Genomic DNA, 21,748 nt, shown 5'->3' on the forward strand with positions numbered 1-21,748 from the left:
TACATCTCACCTTTCTTTGCAGACAAGCCATTTGAAATACCCTTAACTTATTTCACAGCCAATAAGTCTTTGAAATAATGTGTATTTTTTAGAGAAATCTTCTTATATAATTAGGCAGAAAATCTGACCTGCCATAGTTTTCAAAACAGCATAATTTCACTCTTCTCAATGATTAATCTGTTGTATTACACAACCTTGGAGTATTTAGCTTTATCAATGACATGTCCTTGAAAAATGTTTTAGAGATCCTACCAGTCTTTGAAAACATCCTTGTGCCTTCTTTCAGTTCCAGTTTTATGTATATTTTCTGCCTTGCACCCGATTATTCCTACATCTGATGGATGGCCTTGGGAATCTAATTCTGGTATTGATGGTTTTGGCTGATTGTCTCGACTTCTGGCTACTTTCTTCATTATTGTGTAAATTTAGATCATGAGCTCATGTTTAGCTAAACAGCTGACCTTGTAAGAGGCTTAGGTGTGAACGCTCGTAAGTTTCAGCAGAGAGTCGGCAAAGATTTATTTGTGTCCCTCCAATGAGTGGCCCGCAAGGACCCCGTTTTCTACAAGTGTTGGTCCAATACTCTCTCTAGACACAGGGGACTCACACCGGGTTGCTCTGCGGCCCCCGATCTGGGGCAGGGGCAGTAGGCGGCCTGTGACCCTGGCAGGAGCCTCTCCGCGTGAGTCCCAGGGACCCATCTGCCTGCAAACTTCGGTCACCTGGCAGGAAGCTACGATGCCCAGACCTATGCTTAGCTGTGCAGCTTGGTGTACTGCGCGGACAGGTTCCACACACACTTCAAGTAAGAGGGCGGCCTGAGTGGAAAGGTGAGAGTTTGGGCAGCTGTGCAGACAAAGAAGCGCCCTTTGACCTGGGCCTAAAAGCTTGTGACACTCCACTGGGCCTGCCAGGCTCTGAGGGCCCTGCCCTGGGCCCCCTGCTCCCCTGCCCTTTGTTCAGTCACAGCAGAGATGGCCACACCCACTCCCTCAGTGAGGGCAGTGTTCCAACCTCCCTCAGCCCCGCCCCCTCTCCGCAGGTTACCATGGACTACAGAGGCTGCATTCTGAGGCCAGGGCGTTCCGAGAATGCCAAGGGCAGACATGATGACCTTAAATGATTTCCTCTTGTGTCAGTGTTGGTAAACTTTAGGAGCTAGGAAATGGTCCACTTTACAGAAATGTTCAAATTTACTGGCATTTCATATATTCTCTGCTCTAACATTGTCCTGACTCTTTCTGTATATTCTTTACTTATGTTTTGGTTTTCCTTAATCAAAGTGTGTCTTTTAAATCTTTTCAAAGAAGATTCTTTGGACTTACTAAATCACCTGAATTTTATACGTTTTCTGTTGTATTAAGTTCTGCTCATATCTTTATTTATCTTTTTTCTATGTTCTCAGGGTTTATTGTTTTCATCTTCTGATGTCAATTAAAACACTTGGTTATTCATTTTAATAAATCTTTTTACTTATAAAGATTTGAACTTTTGAAGATTCCAGCTTACTTGTACCTGTCTAAGGGTCAGGTCCTCTCCATTGTTGCTGGCCTAAGGCTTAGTTCACCATACAGCAATGTATATATTGACCTATTTTCCCCTGGACTTTCTGTGATTCCCTACATCTCACCTTTCTTTGCAGACAAGCCATTTGAAATACCCTAAACTTATTTCACAGCCAATAAGTCTTTGAAATAATGTGTATTTTTTAGAGAAATCTTCTTATATAATTAGGCAGAAAATCTGACCTGCCATAGTTTTCAAAACAGCATAATTTCACTCTTCTCAATGATTAATCTGTTGTATTACACAACCTTTGATTATTTAGCTTTATCAATGACATGTCCTTGAAAAATGTTTTAGAGATCCTACCAGTCTTTGAAAACATCCTTGTGCCTTGTTTCAGTTCCAGTTTTATGTATATTTTCTGCCTTGCACCCGATTATTCCTTCATCTGATGGATGGCCTTGGGAATCTTATTCTGGTATTGATGGTTTTGGCTGATTGTCTCCCCTTGTAGCTGCTTTCTTCAATATTGTGTAAATTTAGATCATGAGCTCATGTTTAGCTAAACAGCTGACCTTGTAAGAGGCTTAGGTGTGAACGCTCGTACATTTCAGCAGAAAGTCGGCAAAGATTTATTTGTGTCCCTCCAATGAGTGGCCCGCAAGGACCCCGTTTTCTACAAGTGTTGGTCCAATACTCCCTCTATAGGCAGGGGACTCAGACAGGGCTGCTTTGCGGCCCCCGATCTGGGGCAGGGGCAGTGGGCGGCCTGTGACCCGGGCAGGAGCCTCTCCGCGTGTGTCCCTGGGACCCATCTGCCTGCGAAATTCGGTCACCTGGCAGGAAGCTACGATGCCCAGAACTATGCTTAGCTGTGCAGCTTGGTGTACTGCGCGGACAGGTTCCACACACACTTCAAGTAAGAGGGCGGCCTGAGTGGAAAGGTGAGAGTTTGGGCAGCTGTGCAGACAAAGAAGGCGCCCTTTGGCCTGGGCCTAAAAGCTTGTGACACTCCACTGGGCCTGCCGGGCTCTGAGGGCCCTGCCCTGGGCCCCCTGCTCTCCTGCCCTTTGTTCAGTCACAGCAGAGATGGCCACACCCACTCCCTCAGTGAGGGCAGTGTTCCAACCTCCCTCCGCCCCGCCCCCTCTCCGCAGGTTACCATGGACTACAGAGGCTGCATTCTGAGGCCAGGGCATTCCGAGAATGCCAAGGGCAGACATGATGACCTTAAATGATTTCCTCTTGTGCCAGTGTTGGTAAACTTTAGGAACTAGGAAATGGTCCACTTTACAGAAATGTTCAAATTTACTGGCATTTCATATATTCTCTGCTCTAACATTGTCCTGACTCTTTCTGTATATTCTTTACTTATGTTTTGGTTTTCCTTAATCAAAGTGTGTCTTTTAAATCTTTTCAAAGAAGATTCTTTGGACTTACTAAATCACCTGAATTTTATACGTTTTCTGTTGTATTAAGTTCTGCTCATATCTTTATTTATCTTTTCTCTATGTTCTCAGGGTTTATTGTTTTCATCTTCTGATGTCAATTAAAACACTTGGTTATTCATTTTAATAAATCTTTTTACTTATAAAGATTTGAACTTTTGAAGATTCCAGCTTACTTGTACGTGTCTAAGGGTCAGGTCCTCTCCATTGTTGCTGGCCTAAGGCTTAGTTCACCATACAGCAATGTATATATTGACCTATTTTCCCCTCGACTTTCTGTGATTCCCTACATCTCACCTTTCTTTGCAGACAAGCCATTTGAAACACCCTTAACTTATTTCACAGCCAATAAGTCTTTGAAATAATGTGTATTTTTTAGAGAAATCTTCTTATATAATTAGGCAGAAAATCTGACCTGCCATAGTTTTCAAAACAGCATAATTTCACTCTTCTCAATGATTAATCTGTTGTATTACACAACCTTGGAGTATTTAGCTTTATCAATGACATGTCCTTGAAAAATGTTTTAGAGATCCTACCAGTCTTTGAAAACATCCTTGTGCCTTGTTTCAGTTCCAGTTTTATGTATATTTTCTGCCTTGCACCCGATTATTCCTTCATCTGATGGATGGCCTTGGGAATCTATTTCAGGTATTGATGGTTTTGGCTGATTGTTTCCCCTTGTAGCTGCTTCCTTCATTATTGTGTAAATCTAGATCATGAGCTCATGTTTAGCTAAAGAGCTGACCTTGTAAGAGGCTTAGGTGTGAACGCTCGTAAGATTCAGCAGAAAGTCGGCAAAGATTTATTTGTGTCCCTCCAATGAGTGGCCCGCAAGGACCCCGTTTTCTACAAGTGTTGGTCCAATACTCCCTCTAGAGGCAGGGGACTCAGACAGGTTCTGTTTTGCGGCCCCCGATCTGGGGCAGGGGCAGTGGGCGTCCTGTGACCCGGGCAGGAGCGTCTCCACATGTGTCCCAGGGACCCATCTGCCTGCGAACTTCGGTCACCTGGCAGGAAGCTACGATGCCCAGAACTATGTTTAGCTGTGCAGCGTGGTGTACTGCGCGGACACGTTCCAGACACACTTCAAGTAAGAGGGCGGCCTGAGTGGAAAGGTGAGAGTTTGGGCAGCTGTGCAGACAAAGAAGGCGCCCTTTGGCCTGCGCCTAAAATCTTGTGACACTCCACTGGGCCTGCCGGGCTCTGAGGGCCCTGCCCTGGGCCCCCTGCTCCCCTGCCCTTTGTTCAGTCACAGCAGAGATGGCCACACCCACTCCCTCAGTGAGGGCAGTGTTCCAACCTCCCTCAGCCCCGCCCCCACTCTGCAGGTTACCATGGACTACAGAGGCTGCATTCTGAGGCCAGGGCGTTCCGAGAATGCCAAGGGCAGACATGATGACCTTAAATGATTTCCTCTTGTGTCAGTGTTGGTAAACTTTAGGAGCTAGGAAATGGTCCACTTGACAGAAATGTTCAAATTTACTGGCATTTCATATATTGTCTGCTCTAACATTGTCCTGACTCTTTCTGTATATACTTTACTTATGTTTTGTTTCTCCTTAATCAAAGTGAGTCTTTTAAATCTTTTCAAAGAAGATTCTTTGGACTTACTAAATCACCTCAATTTTATACGTTTTCTGTTGTATTAAGTTGTGCTCATATCTTTATTGATCTTTTTTCTATGTTCTCAGGGTTTATTGTTTTCATCTTCTGATGTCAATTAAAACACTTGGTTATTCATTTTAATAAATCTTTTTACTTATAAAGATTTGAACTTTTGAAGATTCCAGCTTACTTGTACCTGTCTAAGGGTCAGGTCCTCTCCATTGTTGCTGGCCTAAGGCTTAGTTCACCATACAGCAATGTATATATTGACCTATTTTCCCCTCGACTTTCTGTGATTCCCTACATCTCACCTTTCTTTGCAGACAAGCCATTTGAAATACCCTTAACTTATTTCACAGCCATTAAGTCTTTGAAATAATGTGTATTTTTTAGAGAAATCATCTTTTATAATTAGGCAGAAAATCTGACCTGCCATAGTTTTCAAAACAGCATAATTTCACTCTTCTCAATGATTAATCTGTTGTATTACACAACCTTGGAGTATTTAGCTTTATCAATGACATGTCCTTGAAAAATGTTTTAGAGATCCTACCAGTCTTTGAAAACATCCTTGTGCCTTGTTTCAGTTCCAGTTTTATGTATATTTTCTGCCTTGCACCCGATTATTCCTACATCTGATGGATGGCCTTGGGAATCTAATTCTGGTATTGATGGTTTTGGCTGATTATCTCCCCTTGTAGCTGCTTTCTTCAATATTGTGTAAATTTAGATCATGAGCTCATGTTTAGCTAAACAGCTGACCTTGTAAGAGGCTTAGGTGTGAACGCTCGTAAGTTTCAGCAGAAAGTCGGCAAAGATTTCTTTGTGTCCCTCCAATGAGTGGCCCGCAAGGACCCCGTTTTCTACAAGTGTTGGTCCAATACTCCCTCTAGAGGCAGGGGACACAGACAGGGCTGCTTTGCGGCCCCCGATCTGGGTCAGGGGCAGTGGGCGGCCTGTGGCCCGGGCAGGAGCCTCTCCACGTGTGTCCCAGGGACCCATCTGCCTGCGAACTTCTGTCACCTGGCAGGAAGCTACGATGCCCAGAACTATGCTTAGCTGTGCAGGGCGGTGTGCTGCGCGGACACGTTCCACACACACTTCAAGTAAGAGGGCAGCCTGAGTGGAAAGGTGAGAGTTTGGGCAGCTGTGCAGAAAAAGAAGGCGCCCTTTGGCCTGGGCCTAAAAACTTGTGACACTTCACTGGGCCTGCCGGGCTCTGAGGGCCCTGCCCTGGGCCCCCTGCTCCCCTGCCCTTTGTTCAGTCACAGCAGAGATGGCCACACCCACTCCCTCAGTGAGGGCAGTGTTCCAACCTCCCTCAGCCCCGCCCCCTCTCCGCAGGTTACAATGGACTACAGAGGCTGCATTCTGAGGCCAGGGCGTTCCGAGAATGCCAAGGGCAGACATGATGCCCTTAAATGATTTCCTCTTGTGTCAGTGTTGGTAAACTTTAGGAGCTAGGAAATGGTCCACTTTACAGAAATGTTCAAATTTACTGGCATTTCATATATTCTCTGCTCTAACATTGTCCTGAATCTTTCTGTACATTCTTTACTTATGTTTTGTTTCTCCTTAATCAAAGTGTGTCTTTTAAATCTTTTCAAAGAAGATTCTTTGGACTTACTAAATCACCTGAATTTTATATGTTTTCTGTTGTATTAAGTTGTGCTCATATCTTTATTTATCTTTTTTCTATGTTCTCAGGGTTTATTGTTTTCATCTTCTGATGTCAATTAAAACACTTGGTTATTCATTTTAATAAATCTTTTTACTTATAAGATTTGAACTTTTGAAGATTCCAGCTTACTTGTACATTTCTAAGGGTCAGGTCCTCTCCATTGTTGCTGGCCTAAAGCTTAGTTCACCATACAGCAATGTATATATTGACCTATTTTCCCCTCGACTTTCTGTGATTCCCTACATCTCACCTTTCTTTGCAGACAAGCCATTTGAAATACCCTTAACTTATTTCACAGCCAATAAGGCTTTGAAATAATGTGTATTTTTTAGAGAAATCTTCTTATATAATTAGGCAGAAAATCTGACATGCCATAGTTTTCAAAACAGCATAATTTCACTCTTCTCAATGATTAAACTGTTGTATTACACAACCTTGGAGTATTTAGGTTTATCAATGACATGTCCTTGAAAAATGTTTTAGAGATCCTACCAGTCTTTGAAAACATCCTTGTGCCTTGTTTCAGTTCCAGTTTTATGTATATTTTCTGCCTTGCACCCGATTATTCCTTCATCTGATGGATGGCCTTGGGAATCTATTTCAGGTATTGATGGTTTTGGCTGATTGTTTCCCCTTGTAGCTGCTTTCTTCATTATTGTGTAAATCTAGATCATGAGCTCATGTTTAGCTAAACAGCTGACCTTGTAAGAGGCTTAGGTGTGAACGCTCGTAAGATTCAGCAGAAGGTCGGCAGAGATTTATTTGTGTCCCTCCAATGAGTGGCCCGCAAGGACCCCGTTTTCTACAAGTGTTGGTCCAATACTCCCTCTAGAGGCAGGGGACTAAGACAGGGCTGCTTTGCAGCCCCCGATCTGGGGCAGGGGCAGTGGGCGGCCTGTGACCCTGGCAGGAGCCTCTCCACATGTGTCCCAGGGGCCCATCTGCCTGCAAACTTCGGTCACCTGGCAGGAAGCTACGATGCCCAGAACTATGCTTAGCTGTGCAGCGCGGTGTACTGCGCGGACACGTTCCAGACACACTTCAAGTAAGAGCGCGGCCTGAGTGGAAAGGTGAGAGTTTGGGCAGCTGTGCAGACAAAGAAGGCGCCCTTTGGCCTGGGCCTAAAATCTTGTGACACTCCACTGGGCCTGCCGGGCTCTGAGGGCCCTGCCCTGGGCCCCCTGCTCTCCTGCCCTTTGTTCAGTCACAGCAGAGATGGCCACACCCACTCCCTCAGTGAGGGCAGTGTTCCAACCTCCCTCAGCCCCGCCCCCTCTCCGCAGGTTACCATGGACTACAGAGGCTGCATTCTGAGGCCAGGGCATTCCGAGAATGCCAAGGGCAGACATGATGACCTTAAATGATTTCCTCTTGTGCCAGTGTTGGTAAACTTTAGGAGCTAGGAAATGGTCCACTTTACAGAAATGTTCAAATTTACTGGCATTTCATATATTCTCTGCTCTAACATTGTCCTGACTCTTTCTGTATATTCTTTACTTATGTTTTGGTTTTCCTTAATCAAAGTGTGTCTTTTAAATCTTTTCAAAGAAGATTCTTTGGACTTACTAAATCACCTGAATTTTATACGTTTTCTGTTGTATTAAGTTCTGCTCATATCTTTATTTATCTTTTCTCTATGTTCTCAGGGTTTATTGTTTTCATCTTCTGATGTCAATTAAAACACTTGGTTATTCATTTTAATAAATCTTTTTACTTATAAAGATTTGAACTTTTGAAGATTCCAGCTTACTTGTACGTGTCTAAGGGTCAGGTCCTCTCCATTGTTGCTGGCCTAAGGCTTAGTTCACCATACAGCAATGTATATATTGACCTATTTTCCCCTCGACTTTCTGTGATTCCCTACATCTCACCTTTCTTTGCAGACAAGCCATTTGAAACACCCTTAACTTATTTCACAGCCAATAAGTCTTTGAAATAATGTGTATTTTTTAGAGAAATCTTCTTATATAATTAGGCAGTAAATCTGACATGCCATAGTTTTCAAAACAGCATAATTTCACTCTTCTCAATGATTAATCTGTTGTATTACACAACCTTGGAGTATTTAGCTTTATCAATGACATGTCCTTGAAAAATGTTTTAGAGATCCTACCAGTCTTTGAAAACATCCTTGTGCCTTGTTTCAGTTCCAGTTTTATGTATATTTTCTGCCTTGCACCCGATTATTCCTTCATCTGATGGATGGCCTTGGGAATCTATTTCAGGTATTGATGGTTTTGGCTGATTGTTTCCCCTTGTAGCTGCTTTCTTCATTATTGTGTAAATCTAGATCATGAGCTCATGTTTAGCTAAACAGCTGACCTTGTAAGAGGCTTAGGTGTGAACGCTCGTAAGATTCAGCAGAAAGTCGGCAAAGATTTATTTGTGTCCCTCCAATGAGTGGCCCGCAAGGACCCCGTTTTCTACAAGTGTTGGTCCAATACTCCCTCTAGAGGCAGGGGACTCAGACAGGTTCTGTTTTGCGGCCCCCGATCTGGGGCAGGGGCAGTGGGCGTCCTGTGACCCGGGCAGGAGCCTCTCCACATGTGTCCCAGGGACCCATCTGCCTGCGAACTTCGGTCACCTGGCAGGAAGCTACGATGCCCAGAACTATGCTTAGCTGTGCAGCGTGGTGTACTGCGCGGACACGTTCCAGACACACTTCAAGTAAGAGGGCGGCCTGAGTGGAAAGGTGAGAGTTTGGGCAGCTGTGCAGACAAAGAAGGCGCCCTTTGGCCTGGGCCTAAAATCTTGTGACACTCCACTGGGCCTGCCGGGCTCTGAGGGCCCTGCACTGGGCCCCCTGCTCCCCTGCCCTTTGTTCAGTCACAGCAGAGATGGCCACACCCACTCCCTCAGTGAGGGCAGTGTTCCAACCTCCCTCAGCCCCGCCCCCGCTCTGCAGGTTACCATGGACTACAGAGGCTGCATTCTGAGGCCAGGGCGTTCCGAGAATGCCAAGGGCAGACATGATGACCTTAAATGATTTCCTCTTGTGTCAGTGTTGGTAAACTTTAGGAGCTAGGAAATGGTCCACTTGACAGAAATGTTCAAATTTACTGGCATTTCATATATTGTCTGCTCTAACATTGTCCTGACTCTTTCTGTATATACTTTACTTATGTTTTGTTTCTCCTTAATCAAAGTGTGTCTTTTAAATCTTTTCAAAGAAGATTCTTTGGACTTACTAAATCACCTCAATTTTATACGTTTTCTGTTGTATTAAGTTGTGCTCATATCTTTATTTATCTTTTTTCTATGTTCTCAGGGTTTATTGTTTTCATCTTCTGATGTCAATTAAAACACTTGTTTATTCATTTTAATAAATCTTTTTACTTATAAAGATTTGAACTTTTGAAGATTCCAGCTTACTTGTACGTGTCTAAGGGTCAGGTCCTCTCCATTGTTGCTGGCCTAAGGCTTAGTTCACCATACAGCAATGTATATATTGACCTATTTTCCCCTCGACTTTCTGTGATTCCCTACATCTCACCTTTCTTTGCAGACAAGCCATTTGAAATACCCTTAACTTATTTCACAGCCAATAAGTCTTTGAAATAATGTGTATTTTTTAGAGAAATCTTCTTTTATAATTAGGCAGAAAATCTGACCTGCCATAGTTTTCAAAACAGCATAATTTCACTCTTCTCAATGATTAATCTGTTGTATTACACAACCTTGGAGTATTTAGCTTTATCAATGACATGTCCTTGAAAAATGTTTTAGAGATCCTACCAGTCTTTGAAAACATCCTTGTGCCTTGTTTCAGTTCCAGTTTTATGTATATTTTCTGCCTTGCACCCGATTATTCCTTCATCTGATGGATGGCCTTGGGAATCTAATTCTGGTATTGATGGTTTTGGCTGATTATCTCCCCTTGTAGCTGCTTTCTTCAATATTGTGTAAATTTAGATCATGAGCTCATGTTTAGCTAAACAGCTGACCTTGTAAGAGGCTTAGGTGTGAACGCTCGTAAGTTTCAGCAGAAAGTCGGCAAAGATTTATTTGTGTCCCTCCAATGAGTGGCCCGCAAGGACCCCGTTTTCTACAAGTGTTGGTCCAATACTCCCTCTAGAGGCAGGGGACACAGACAGGGCTGCTTTGCGGCCCCCGATCTGTGTCAGGGGCAGTGGGCGGCCTGTGGCCCGGGCAGGAGCCTCTCCACGTGTGTCCCAGGGACCCATCTGCCTGCGAACTTCGGTCACCTGGCAGGAAGCTACGATGCCCAGACCTATGCTTAGCTGTGCAGCGCGGTATACTGCACGGACACGTTCCACAACACATCAAGTAAGAGGGCGGCCTGAGTGGAAAGTTGAGAGTTTGGGCAGCTGTGCAGACAAAGAAGGCGCCCTTGGGCCTGGGCCTAAAATCTTGTGACACTCCACTGGGCCTGCCGTGCTCTGAGGGCCCCGCCCTGGGCCCCCAGCTCCCCTGCCCTTTGTTCAGTCACAGCAGAGATGGCCACACCCACTCCCTCAGTGAGGGCAGTGTTCCAACCTCCCTCAGCCCCGCCCCCTCTCCGCAGGTTTCTATGGAATACAGAGGCTGCATTCTGAGGCCAGGGCGTTCCATGAATGCCAAGGGCAGACATGACAACCTTATATGATTTCCTCTTGTGTCAGTGTTGGTAAACTTTAGGAGCTAGGAAATGGTCCACTTGACAGAAATGTTCCAATTTACCTGCATTTCATATATTGTCTGCTCTAACATTGTCCTGACTCTTTCTGTATATTCTTTACTTATGTTTTGGTTTTCCTTAATCAAAGTGTGTCTTTTAAATCTTTTCAAAGAAGATTCTTTGGACTTACTAAATCACCTGAATTTTATACGTTTTCTGTTGTATTAAGTTCTGCTCATATCTTTATTTATCTTTTTTCTATGTTCTCAGGGTTTATTGTTTTCATCTTCTGATGTCAATTAAAACACTTGGTTATTGATTTTAATAAATCTTTTCACTTATAAAGATTTGAACTTTTGAAGATTCCAGCTTACTTGTATGTGTCTAAGTGTCAGGTCCTCTCCATTGTTGCTGGCCTAAGGCTTAGTTCACCATACAGCAATGTATATATTGACCTATTTTCCCCTCGACTTTCTGTGATTCCCTACATCTCACCTTTCTTTGCAGACAAGCCATTTGAAATACCCTAAACTTATTTCACAGCCAATAAGTCTTTGAAATAATGTGTATTTTTTAGAGAAATCTTCTTATATAATTAGGCAGAAAATCTGACCTGCCATAGTTTTCAAAACAGCATAATTTCACTCTTCTCAATGCTTAATCTGTTGTATTACACAACCTTGGAGTATTTAGCTTTATCAATGACATGTCCTTGAAAAATGTTTTAGAGATCCTACCAGTCTTTGAAAACATCCTTGTGCCTTGTTTCAGTTCCAGTTTTATGTATATTTTCTGCCTTGCACCCGATTATTCCTACATCTGATGGATGGCCTTGGGAATCTAATTCTGGTATTGATGGTTTTGGCTGATTGTCTCCCCTTGTAGCTGCTTTCTTCATTATTGTGTAAATTTAGATCATGAGCTCATGTTTAGCTAAACAGCTGACCTTGTAAGAGGCTTAGGTGTGAACGCTCGTAAGTTTCAGGATAGAGTCGGCAAAGATTTATTTGTGTCCCTCCAATGAGTGGCCCGCAAGGACCCCGTTTTCTACAAGTGTTGGTCCCATACTCCCTCTAGAGTCAGGGGACTCAGACAGGGCTGCTTTGCAGCCCCCGATCTGGGGCAGGGGCAGTGGGCGGCCTGTGACCCGGGCAGGAGCCTCTCCACATGTGTCCCAGGGACCCATCTGCCTGCGAACTTCGGTCAACTGGCAGGAAGCTACGATGCCCAGAACTATGCTTAGCTGTGCAGCGCGGTGTACTGCGCGGACACGTTCCAGACACACTTCAAGTAAGAGGGCGGCCTGAGTGGAAATGTGAGAGTTTGGGCAGCTGTGCAGACAAAGAAGGCGCCCTTTGGCCTGGGCCTAAAATCTTGTGACACTCCACTGGGCCTGCCGGGCTCTGAGGGCCCTGCCCTGGGCCCCCTGCTCCCCTGCCCTTTGTTCAGTCACAGCAGAGATGGCCACACCCACTCCCTCAGTGAGGGCAGTGTTCCAACCTCCCTCAGCCCCTCCCCCACTCTGGAGGTTACCATGGACTACAGAGGCTGCATTCTGAGGCCAGGGCGTTCCGAGAATGCCAAGGGCAGACATGATGACCTTAAATGATTTCCTCTTGTGTCAGTGTTGGTAAACTTTAGGAGCTAGGAAATGGTCCACTTGACAGAAATGTTCAAATTTACTGGCATTTCATATATTGTCTGCTCTAACATTGTCCTGACTCTTTCTGTATATACTTTACTTATGTTTTGTTTCTCCTTAATCAAAGTGTGTCTTTTAAATCTTTTCAAAGAAGATTCTTTGGACTTACTAAATCACCTCAATTTTATACGTTTTCTGTTGTATTAAGTTGTGCTCATATCTTTATTTATCTTTTTTCTATGTTCTCAGGGTTTATTGTTTTCATCTTCTGATGTCAATTAAAACACTTGGTTATTCATTTTAATAAATCTTTTTACTTATAAAGATTTGAACTTTTGAAGATTCCAGCTTACTTGTACGTGTCTAAGGGTCAGGTCCTCTCCATTGTTGCTGGCCTAAGGCTTAGTTCACCATACAGCAATGTATATATTGACCTATTTTCCCCTCGCCTTTCTGTGATTCCCTACATCTCACCTTTCTTTGCAGACAAGCCATTTGAAATACCCTTAACTTATTTCACAGCCAATAAGTCTTTGAAATAATGTGTATTTTTTAGAGAAATCTTCTTATATAATTAGGCAGAAAATCTGACCTGCCATAGTTTTCAAAACAGCATAATTTCACTCTTCTCAATGATTAATCTGTTGTATTACACAACCTTGGAGTATTTAGCTTTATCAATGACATGTCCTTGAAAAATGTTTTAGAGATCCTACCAGTCTTTGAAAACATCCTTGTGCCTTGTTTCAGTTCCAGTTTTATGTATATTTTCTGCCTTGCACCCGATTGTTCCTACATCTGATGGATGGCCTTGGGAATCTAATTCTGGTATTGATGGTTTTGGCTGATTGTCTCGCCTTCTGGCTACTTTATTCATTATTGTGTAAATTTAGATCATGAGCTCATGTTTAGCTAAACAGCTGACCTTGTAAGAGGCTTAGGTGTGAACGCTCGTAAGTTTCAGCAGAGAGTCGGCAAAGATTTATTTGTGTCCCTCCAAAGAGTGGCCCGCAAGGACCCCGTTTTCTAAAAGTGTTGGTCCAATACTCTCTCTAGACACAGGGGACTCAGACTGGGTTGCTCTGCGGCCCCCGATCTGGGGCAGGGGCAGTGGGTCGCCTGTGACCCGGGCAGGAGCCTCTCCGCGTGAGTCCCAGGGACCCATCTGCCTGCAAACTTCGGTCACCTGGCAGGAAGCTACGATGCCCAGACCTATGCTTAGCTGTGCAGCGTGGTGTACTGCGCGGACAGGTTCCACACACACTTCAAGTAAGAGGGCGGCCTGAGTGGAAAGGTGAGAGTTTGGGCAGCTGTGCAGACAAAGAAGGCGACCTTTGACATGGGCCTAAAAGCTTGTGACACTCCACTGGTCCTGCCAGGCTCTGAGGGCCCTGCCCTGGGCCCCCTGCTCCCCTGCCCTTTGTTCAGTAACAGCAGAGATGGCCACACCCACTCCCTCAGTGAGGGCAGTGTTCCAACCTCCCTCAACCCCGCCCCCTCTCCGCAGGTTACCATGGACTACAGTGGCTGCATTCTGAGGCCAGGGCGTTCCGAGAATGCCAAGGGCAGACATGATGACCTTAAATGATTTCCTCTTGTGTCAGTGTTGGTAAACTTTAGGAGCTTGGAAATGGTCCACTTGACAGAAATTTTCAAATTTACTGGCATTTCATATATTCTCTGCTCTAACATTGTCCTGACTCTTTCTGTATATTCTTTACTTATGTTTTGGTTTTCCTTAATCAAAGTGTGTCTTTTAAATCTTTTCAAAGAAGATTCTTTGGACTTACTAAATCACCTGAATTTTATACGTTTTCTGTTGTATTAAGTTCTGCTCATATCTTTATTTATCTTTTTTCTATGTTCTCAGGGTTTATTGTTTTCATCTTCTGATGTCAATTAAAACACTTGGTTATTCATTTTAATAAATCTTTTTACTTATAAAGATTTGAACTTTTGAAGATTCCAGCTTACTTGTACCTGTCTAAGGGTCAGGTCCTCTCCATTGTTGCTGGCCTAAGGCTTAGTTCACCATACAGCAATGTATATATTGACCTATTTTCCCCTCGACTTTCTGTGATTCCCTACATCTCACCTTTCTTTGCAGACAAGCCATTTGAAATACCCTTAACTTATTTCACAGCCAATAAGTCTTTGAAATAATGTGTATTTTTTAGAGAAATCTTCTTATATAATTAGGCAGAAAATCTGACCTGCCATAGTTTTCAAAACAGCATAATTTCACTCTTCTCAATGATTAATCTGTTGTATTACACAACCTTGGAGTATTTAGCTTTATCAATGACATGTCCTTGAAAAATGTTTTAGAGATCCTACCAGTCTTTGAAAACATCCTTGTGCCTTGTTTCAGTTCCAGTTTTATGTATATTTTCTGCCTTGCACCCGATTATTCCTACATCTGATGGATGGCCTTGGGAATCTAATTCTGGTATTGATGGTTTTGGCTGATTGTCTCGCCTTCTTGCTACTTTCTTCATTATTGTGTAAATTTAGATCATGAGCTCATGTTTAGCTAAACAGCTGACCTTGTAAGAGGCTTAGGTGTGAACGCTCGTAAGTTTCAGCAGAGAGTCGGCAAAGATTTATTTGTGTCCCTCCAATGAGTGGCCCGCAAGGACCCCGTTTTCTACAAGTGTTGGTCCAATACTCCCGCTAGAGGCAGGGGACTCAGACAGGGCTGCTTTGCGGCCCCCGATCTGGGGCAGGAGCAGTGGGCGGCCTGTGACCCGGGCAGGAGCCTCTCCGCGTGTGTCCCATGGACCCATCTGCCTGCGAACTTCGGTCACCTGGCAGGAAGCTACGATGCCCAGACCTATGCTTAGCTGTGCAGCGCGGTGTACTGCTCGGATACGTTCCACACACACTTCAAGTAAGAGGGCGGCCTGAGTGGAAATGTGAGAGTTTGGGCAGCTGTGCAGACAAAGAAGGCGCCCTGTGGCCTGGGCCTAAAATCTTGTGACACTCCACTGGGCCTGCCGGGCTCTGAGGGCCGTGCCCTGGGCCCCCTGCTCCCCTGCCCTTCGTTCAGTCACAGCAGAGATGGCCACACCCACTCCCTCAGTGAGGGCAGTGTTCCAACCTCCCTCAGCCCCGCCCCCTCTTCAGAGGTTACCATGGACTACAGAGGCTGCATTCTGAGGCCAGAGCATTCCGAGAGTCCCAAGGGCAGACATGATGACCTTAAATGATTTCCTCTTGTGTCAGTGTTGGTAAACTTTAGGAGCTAGGAAATGGTCCACTTGACAGAAATGTTCCAATTTACTGGCATTTCATATATTCTCTGCTCTAACATTGTCCTGACTCTTTCTGTATATTCTTTACTTATGTTTTTGTATTCCTTAATCAATGTGTGTCTTTTCAATCTTTTCAAAGAAGATTCTTTGGACTTACTAAATCACCTGAATTTCATACGTTTTCTGTTGTATTAAGTTCTGCTCATATCTTTATTTATGTTTTTTCTATGTTCTCAGGGTTTATTGTTTTCATCTTCTGATGTCAATTAAAACACTTGGTTATTCATTTTAATAAATCTTTTTACTTATAAAGATTTGAACTTTTGAAGATTCCAGCTTACTTGTACGTGTCTAAGGGTCAGGTCCTCTCCATTGTTGCTGGCCTAAGGCTTAGTTCACCATACAGCAATGTATATATTGACCTATTTTCCCCTCGACTTTCTGTGATTCCCTACATCTCACCTTTCTTTGCAGACAAGCCATTTGAAATACCCTTAACTTATTTCACAGCCAATAAGTCTTTGAAATAATGTGTATTTTTTAGAGAAATCTTCTTATATAATTAGGCAGAAAATCTGACCTGCCATAGTTTTCAAAACAGCATAATTTCACTCTTCTCAATGATTAATCTGTTGTATTACACAACCTTGGAGTATTTAGCTTTATCAATGACATGTCCTTGAAAAATGTTTTAGAGATCCTACCAGTCTTTGAAAACATCCTTGTGCCTTCTTTCAGTTCCAGTTTTATGTATATTTTCTGCCTTGCACCCGATTATTCCTACATCTGATGGATGGCCTTGGGAATCTAATTCTGGTATTTATGGTTTTGGCTGATTGTCTCGACTTCTGGCTACTTTCTTCATTATTGTGTAAATTTAGATCATGAGCTCATGTTTAGCTAAACAGCTGACCTTGTAAGAGGCTTAGGTGTGAACGCTCGTAAGTTTCAGCAGAGAGTCGGCAAAGATTTATTTGTGTCCCTCCAATGAGTGGCCCGCAAGGACCCCGTTTTCTACAAGTGTTGGTCCAATACTCTCTCTAGACACAGGGGACTCACACCGGGTTGCTCTGCGGCCCCCGATCTGGGGCAGGGGCAGTGGGCCGCCTGTGACCCGGGCAGGAGCCTCTCCGCGTGAGTCCCAGGGACCCATCTGCCTGCAAACTTCGGTCACCTGGCAGGAAGCTACGATGCCCAGACCTATGCTTAGCTGTGCAGCTTGGTGTACTGCGCGGACAGGTTCCACACACACTTCAAGTAAGAGGGCGGCCTGAGTGGAAAGGTGAGAGTTTGGGCAGCTGTGCAGACAAAGAAGCGCCCTTTGACCTGGGCCTAAAAGCTTGTGACACTCCACTGGGCCTGCCAGGCTCTGAGGGCCCTGCCCTGGGCCCCCTGCTCCCCTGCCCTTTGTTCAGTCACAGCAGAGATGGCCACACCCACTCCCTCAGTGAGGGCAGTGTTCCAACCTCCCTCAGCCCCGCCCCCTCTCCGCAGGTTACCATGGACTACAGAGGCTGCATTCTGAGGCCAGGGCGTTCCGAGAATGCCAAGGGCAGACATGATGACCTTAAATGATTTCCTCTTGTGTCAGTGTTGGTAAACTTTAGGAGCTAGGAAATGGTCCACTTGACAGAAATGTTCAAATTTACTGGCATTTCATATATTCTCTGCTCTAACATTGTCCTGACTCTTTCTGTATATTCTTTACTTATGTTTTGGTTTTCCTTAATCAAAGTGTGTCTTTTCAATCTTTTCAAAGAAGATTCTTTGGACTTACTAAATCACCTGAATTTTATAAGTTTTCTGTTGTATTAAGTTCTGCTCGTATCTTTATTTATCTTTTCTCTATGTTCTCAGGGTTTATTGTTTTCATCTTCTGATGTCAATTAAAACACTTGGTTATTGATTTTACTAAATATTTTTACTTATAAAGATTTGAACTTTTGAAGATTCCAGCTTACTTGTACGTGTCTAAGGGTCACGTCCTCTCCATTGTTGCTGGCCTAAGGCTTAGTTCACCATACAGCAATGTATATATTGACCTATTTTCCCCTCGACTTTCTGTGATTCCCTACATCTCACCTTTCTTTGCAGACAAGCCATTTGAAATACCCTTAACTTATTTCACAGCCAATAAGTCTTTGAAATAATGTGTATTTTTTAGAGAAATCTTCTTATATAATTAGGCAGAAAATCTGACCTGCCATAGTTTTCAAAACAGCATAATTTCACTCTTCTCAATGATTAATCTGTTGTATTACACAACCTTGGAGTATTTAGCTTTATCAATGACATGTCCTTGAAAAATGTTTTAGAGATCCTACCAGTCTTTGAAAACATCCTTGTGCCTTGTTTCAGTTCCAGTTTTATGTATATTTTCTGCCTTGCACCCGATTATTCCTACATCTGATGGATGGCCTTGGGAATCTAATTCTTGTATTGATGGTTTTCGCTGATTGTCTCCCCTTGTAGCTGCTTTCTTCATTATTGTGTAAATTTAGATCATGAGCTCATGTTTAGCTAAACAGCTGGCCTTGTAAGAGGCTTAGGTGTGAACGCCCGTAAGTTTCAGCAGAGAGTCGGCAAAGATTTATTTGTGTCCCTCCAATGAGTGGCCCGCAGGGACCCCGTTTTCTACAAGTGTTGGTCCAATACTCCCTCTACAGGCAGGGGACTCAGACAGGGCTGTTTTGCGGCCCCCGATCTGGGGCAGGGGCAGTAGGCGGCCTGTGACCCGGGCAGGAGCCTCTCCGCGTGTGTCCCAGGAACCCATCTGCCTGCAAACTTCGGTCACCTGGCAGGAAGCTACGATGCCCAGACCTATGATTAGCTGTGCAGCACGGTGTACTGCGCGGACACGTTCCACACACACTTCAAGTAAGAGTGCGGCCTGAGTGGAAAGGTGAGAGTTTGGGCAGCTGTGCAGACAAAGAAGGCGCCCTTTGGCCTGGGCCTAAAAGCTTGTGACACTCCACTGGGCCTGCCGGGCTCTGAGGGCCATGCCCTGGGCCCCCTGCTCCCCTGCCATTTGTTCAGTCACAGCAGAGATGGCCACACCCACTCCCTCAGTGAGGGCAGTGTTCCAACCTCCCTCAGCCCCGCCCCCTCTCCGCAGGTTACCATGGACTACAGAGGCTGCATTCTGAGGCCAGGTCGTTCCGAGAATACCAAGGGCAGACATGATGACCTTAAATGATTTCCTCTTGTGTCAGTGTTGGTAAACTTTAGGAGCTAGGAAATGGTCCACTTGACAGAAATGTTCCAATTTACTGGCATTTCATATATTCTCTGCTCTAACATTGTCCTGACTCTTTCTGTATTTTCTTTACTTATGTTTTGGTTTTCCTTAATCAAAGTGTGTCTTTTAAATCTTTTCAAAGAAGATTCTTTGGACTTACTAAATCACCTGAATTTTATACGTTTTCTGTTGTATTAAGTTCTGCTCATATCTTTATTTATCTTTTCTCTATATTCTCAGGGTTTATTGTTTTCATCTTCTGATGTCAATTAAAACACTTGGTTATTCATATTAATAAATCTTTTCACTTATAAAGATTTGAACTTTTGAAGATTCCAGCTTACTTGTACGTGTCTAAGGGTCAGGTCCTCTCCATTGTTGCTGGCCTAAGGCTTAGTTCACCATACAGCAATGTATATATTGACCTATTTTCCCCTCGACTTTCTGTGATTCCCTACATCTCACCTCTCTTTGCAGACAAGCCATTTGAAATACCCTTAACTTATTTCACAGCCAATAAGTCTTTGAAATAATGTGTATTTTTTAGAGAAATCTTCTTCTATAATTAGGCAGAAAATCTGACCTGCCATAGTTTTCAAAACAGCATAATTTCACTCTTCTCAATGATTAATCTGTTGTATTACACAACCTTGGAGTATTTAGCTTTATCAATGACATGTCCTTGAAAAATGTTTTAGAGATCCTACCAGTCTTTGAAAACATCCTTGTGCCTTGTTTCAGTTCCAGATTTATGTATATTTTCTGCCTTGCACCCGATTATTCCTACATCTGATGGATGGCCTTGGGAATCTAATTCTGGTATTGATGGTTTTGGCTGATTGTCTCCCCTTGTAGCTGCTTTCTTCATTATTGTGTAAATTTAGATCATGAGCTCATGTTTAGCTAAACAGCTGACCTTGTAAGAGGCTTAGGTGTGAACGCTCGTAAGTTTCAGCAGAGAGTCGGCAAAGATTTATTTGTGTCCCTCCAATGAGTGGCCCGCAAGGACCCCGATTTCTACAATTGTTGGTCCAATACTCCCTCTACAGGCAGGGGACTCAGACAGGGCTGCTTTGCAGCCCCCGATCTGGGGCAGGGGCAGTGGGTGGCCTGTGACCCAGGCAGGAGCCTCTCCGCGTGTGTCCCATGGACCCATCTGCCTGCGAACTTCGGTCACCTGGCAGGAAGCTACGATGCCCAGACCTATGCTTAGCTGTGCAGCGCGGTGTACTGCGCGGATACGTTCCACACACACTTCAAGTAAGAGGGCGGCCTGAGTGGAAAGGTGAGAGTTTGGGCAGCTGTGCAGACAAAGAAGGCGCCCTTTGGCCTGGGCCTAAAAGCTTGTGACAGTCAACTGGGCCTGCCGGGCTCTGAGGGCCGTGCCCTGGGCCCCCTGCTCCCCTGCCCTTTGTTCAGTCACAGCAGAGATGGCCACACCCACTCCCTCAGTGAGGGCAGTGTTCCAACCTCCCTCGGCCCCGCCCCCTCTCCAGAGGTTACCATGGACTACAGAGGCTGCCTTCTGAGGTCAGAGCATTCCGAGAGTCCCAAGGACAGACATGATGACCTTAAATGATTTCCTCTTGTGTCAGTGTTGGTAAACTTTAGGAGCTAGGAAATGGTCCACTTGACAGAAATGTTCCAATTTACTGGCATTTCATATATTCTCTGCTCTAACATTGTCCTGACTCTTTCTGTATATTCTTTACTTATGTTTTTGTATTCCTTAATCAATGTGTGTCTTTTCAATCTTTTCAAAGAAGATTCTTTGGACTTCCTAAGTCACCTGAATTTCATACGTTTTCTGTTGTATTAAGTTCTGCTCATATCTTTATTTATGTTTTTTCTATGTTCTCAGGGTTTATTGTTTTCATCTTCTGATGTCAATTAAAACACTTGGTTATTCATTTTAATAAATCTTTTTACTTATAAAGATTTGAACTTTTGAAGATTCCAGCTTACTTGTACGTGTCTAAGGGTCAGGTCCTCTCCATTGTTGCTGGCCTAAGGCTTAGTTCACCATACAGCAATGTATATATTGACCTATTTTCCCCTCGACTTTCTGTGATTCCCTACATCTCACCTTTCTTTGCAGACAAGCCATTTGAAATACCCTTAACTTATTTCACAGCCAATAAGTCTTTGAAATAATGTGTATTTTTTAGAGAAATCTTCTTCTATAATTAGGCAGAAAATCTGACCTGCCATAGTTTTCAAAACAGCATAATTTCACTCTTCTCAATGATTAATCTGTTGTATTACACAACCTTGGAGTATTTAGCTTTATCAATGACATGTCCTTGAAAAATGTTTTAGAGATCCTACCAGTCTTTGAAAACATCCTTGTGCCTTGTTTCAGTTCCAGTTTTATGTATATTTTCTGCCTTGCACCCGATTATTCCTACATCTGATGGATGGCCTTGGGAATCTAATTCTGGTATTGATGGTTTTGGCTGATTGTCTCCCCTTGTAGCTGCTTTCTTCATTATTGTGTAAATTTAGATCATGAGCTCATGTTTAGCTAAACAGCTGACCTTGTAAGAGGCTTAGGTGAGAACACTGGTAAGTTTCAGCAGAGAGTCGGCAAAGATTTATTTGTGTCCCTCCAATGAGTGGCCCGCAAGGACCCCGTTTTCTACAAGTGTTGGTCCAATACTCCCTCTAGAGGCAGGGGACTCAGACAGGGCTGCTTTGCGGCCCCCGATCTGGGGCAGGGGCAGTGGGCGGCCTGTGACCCGGGCAGGAGCCTC

The sequence above is a fragment of the Mesoplodon mirus genome (genome assembly GCF_964341445.2).
Source record: "Mesoplodon mirus genome assembly, chromosome: 1".
Taxonomy (NCBI): domain Eukaryota; kingdom Metazoa; phylum Chordata; class Mammalia; order Artiodactyla; family Ziphiidae; genus Mesoplodon; species Mesoplodon mirus.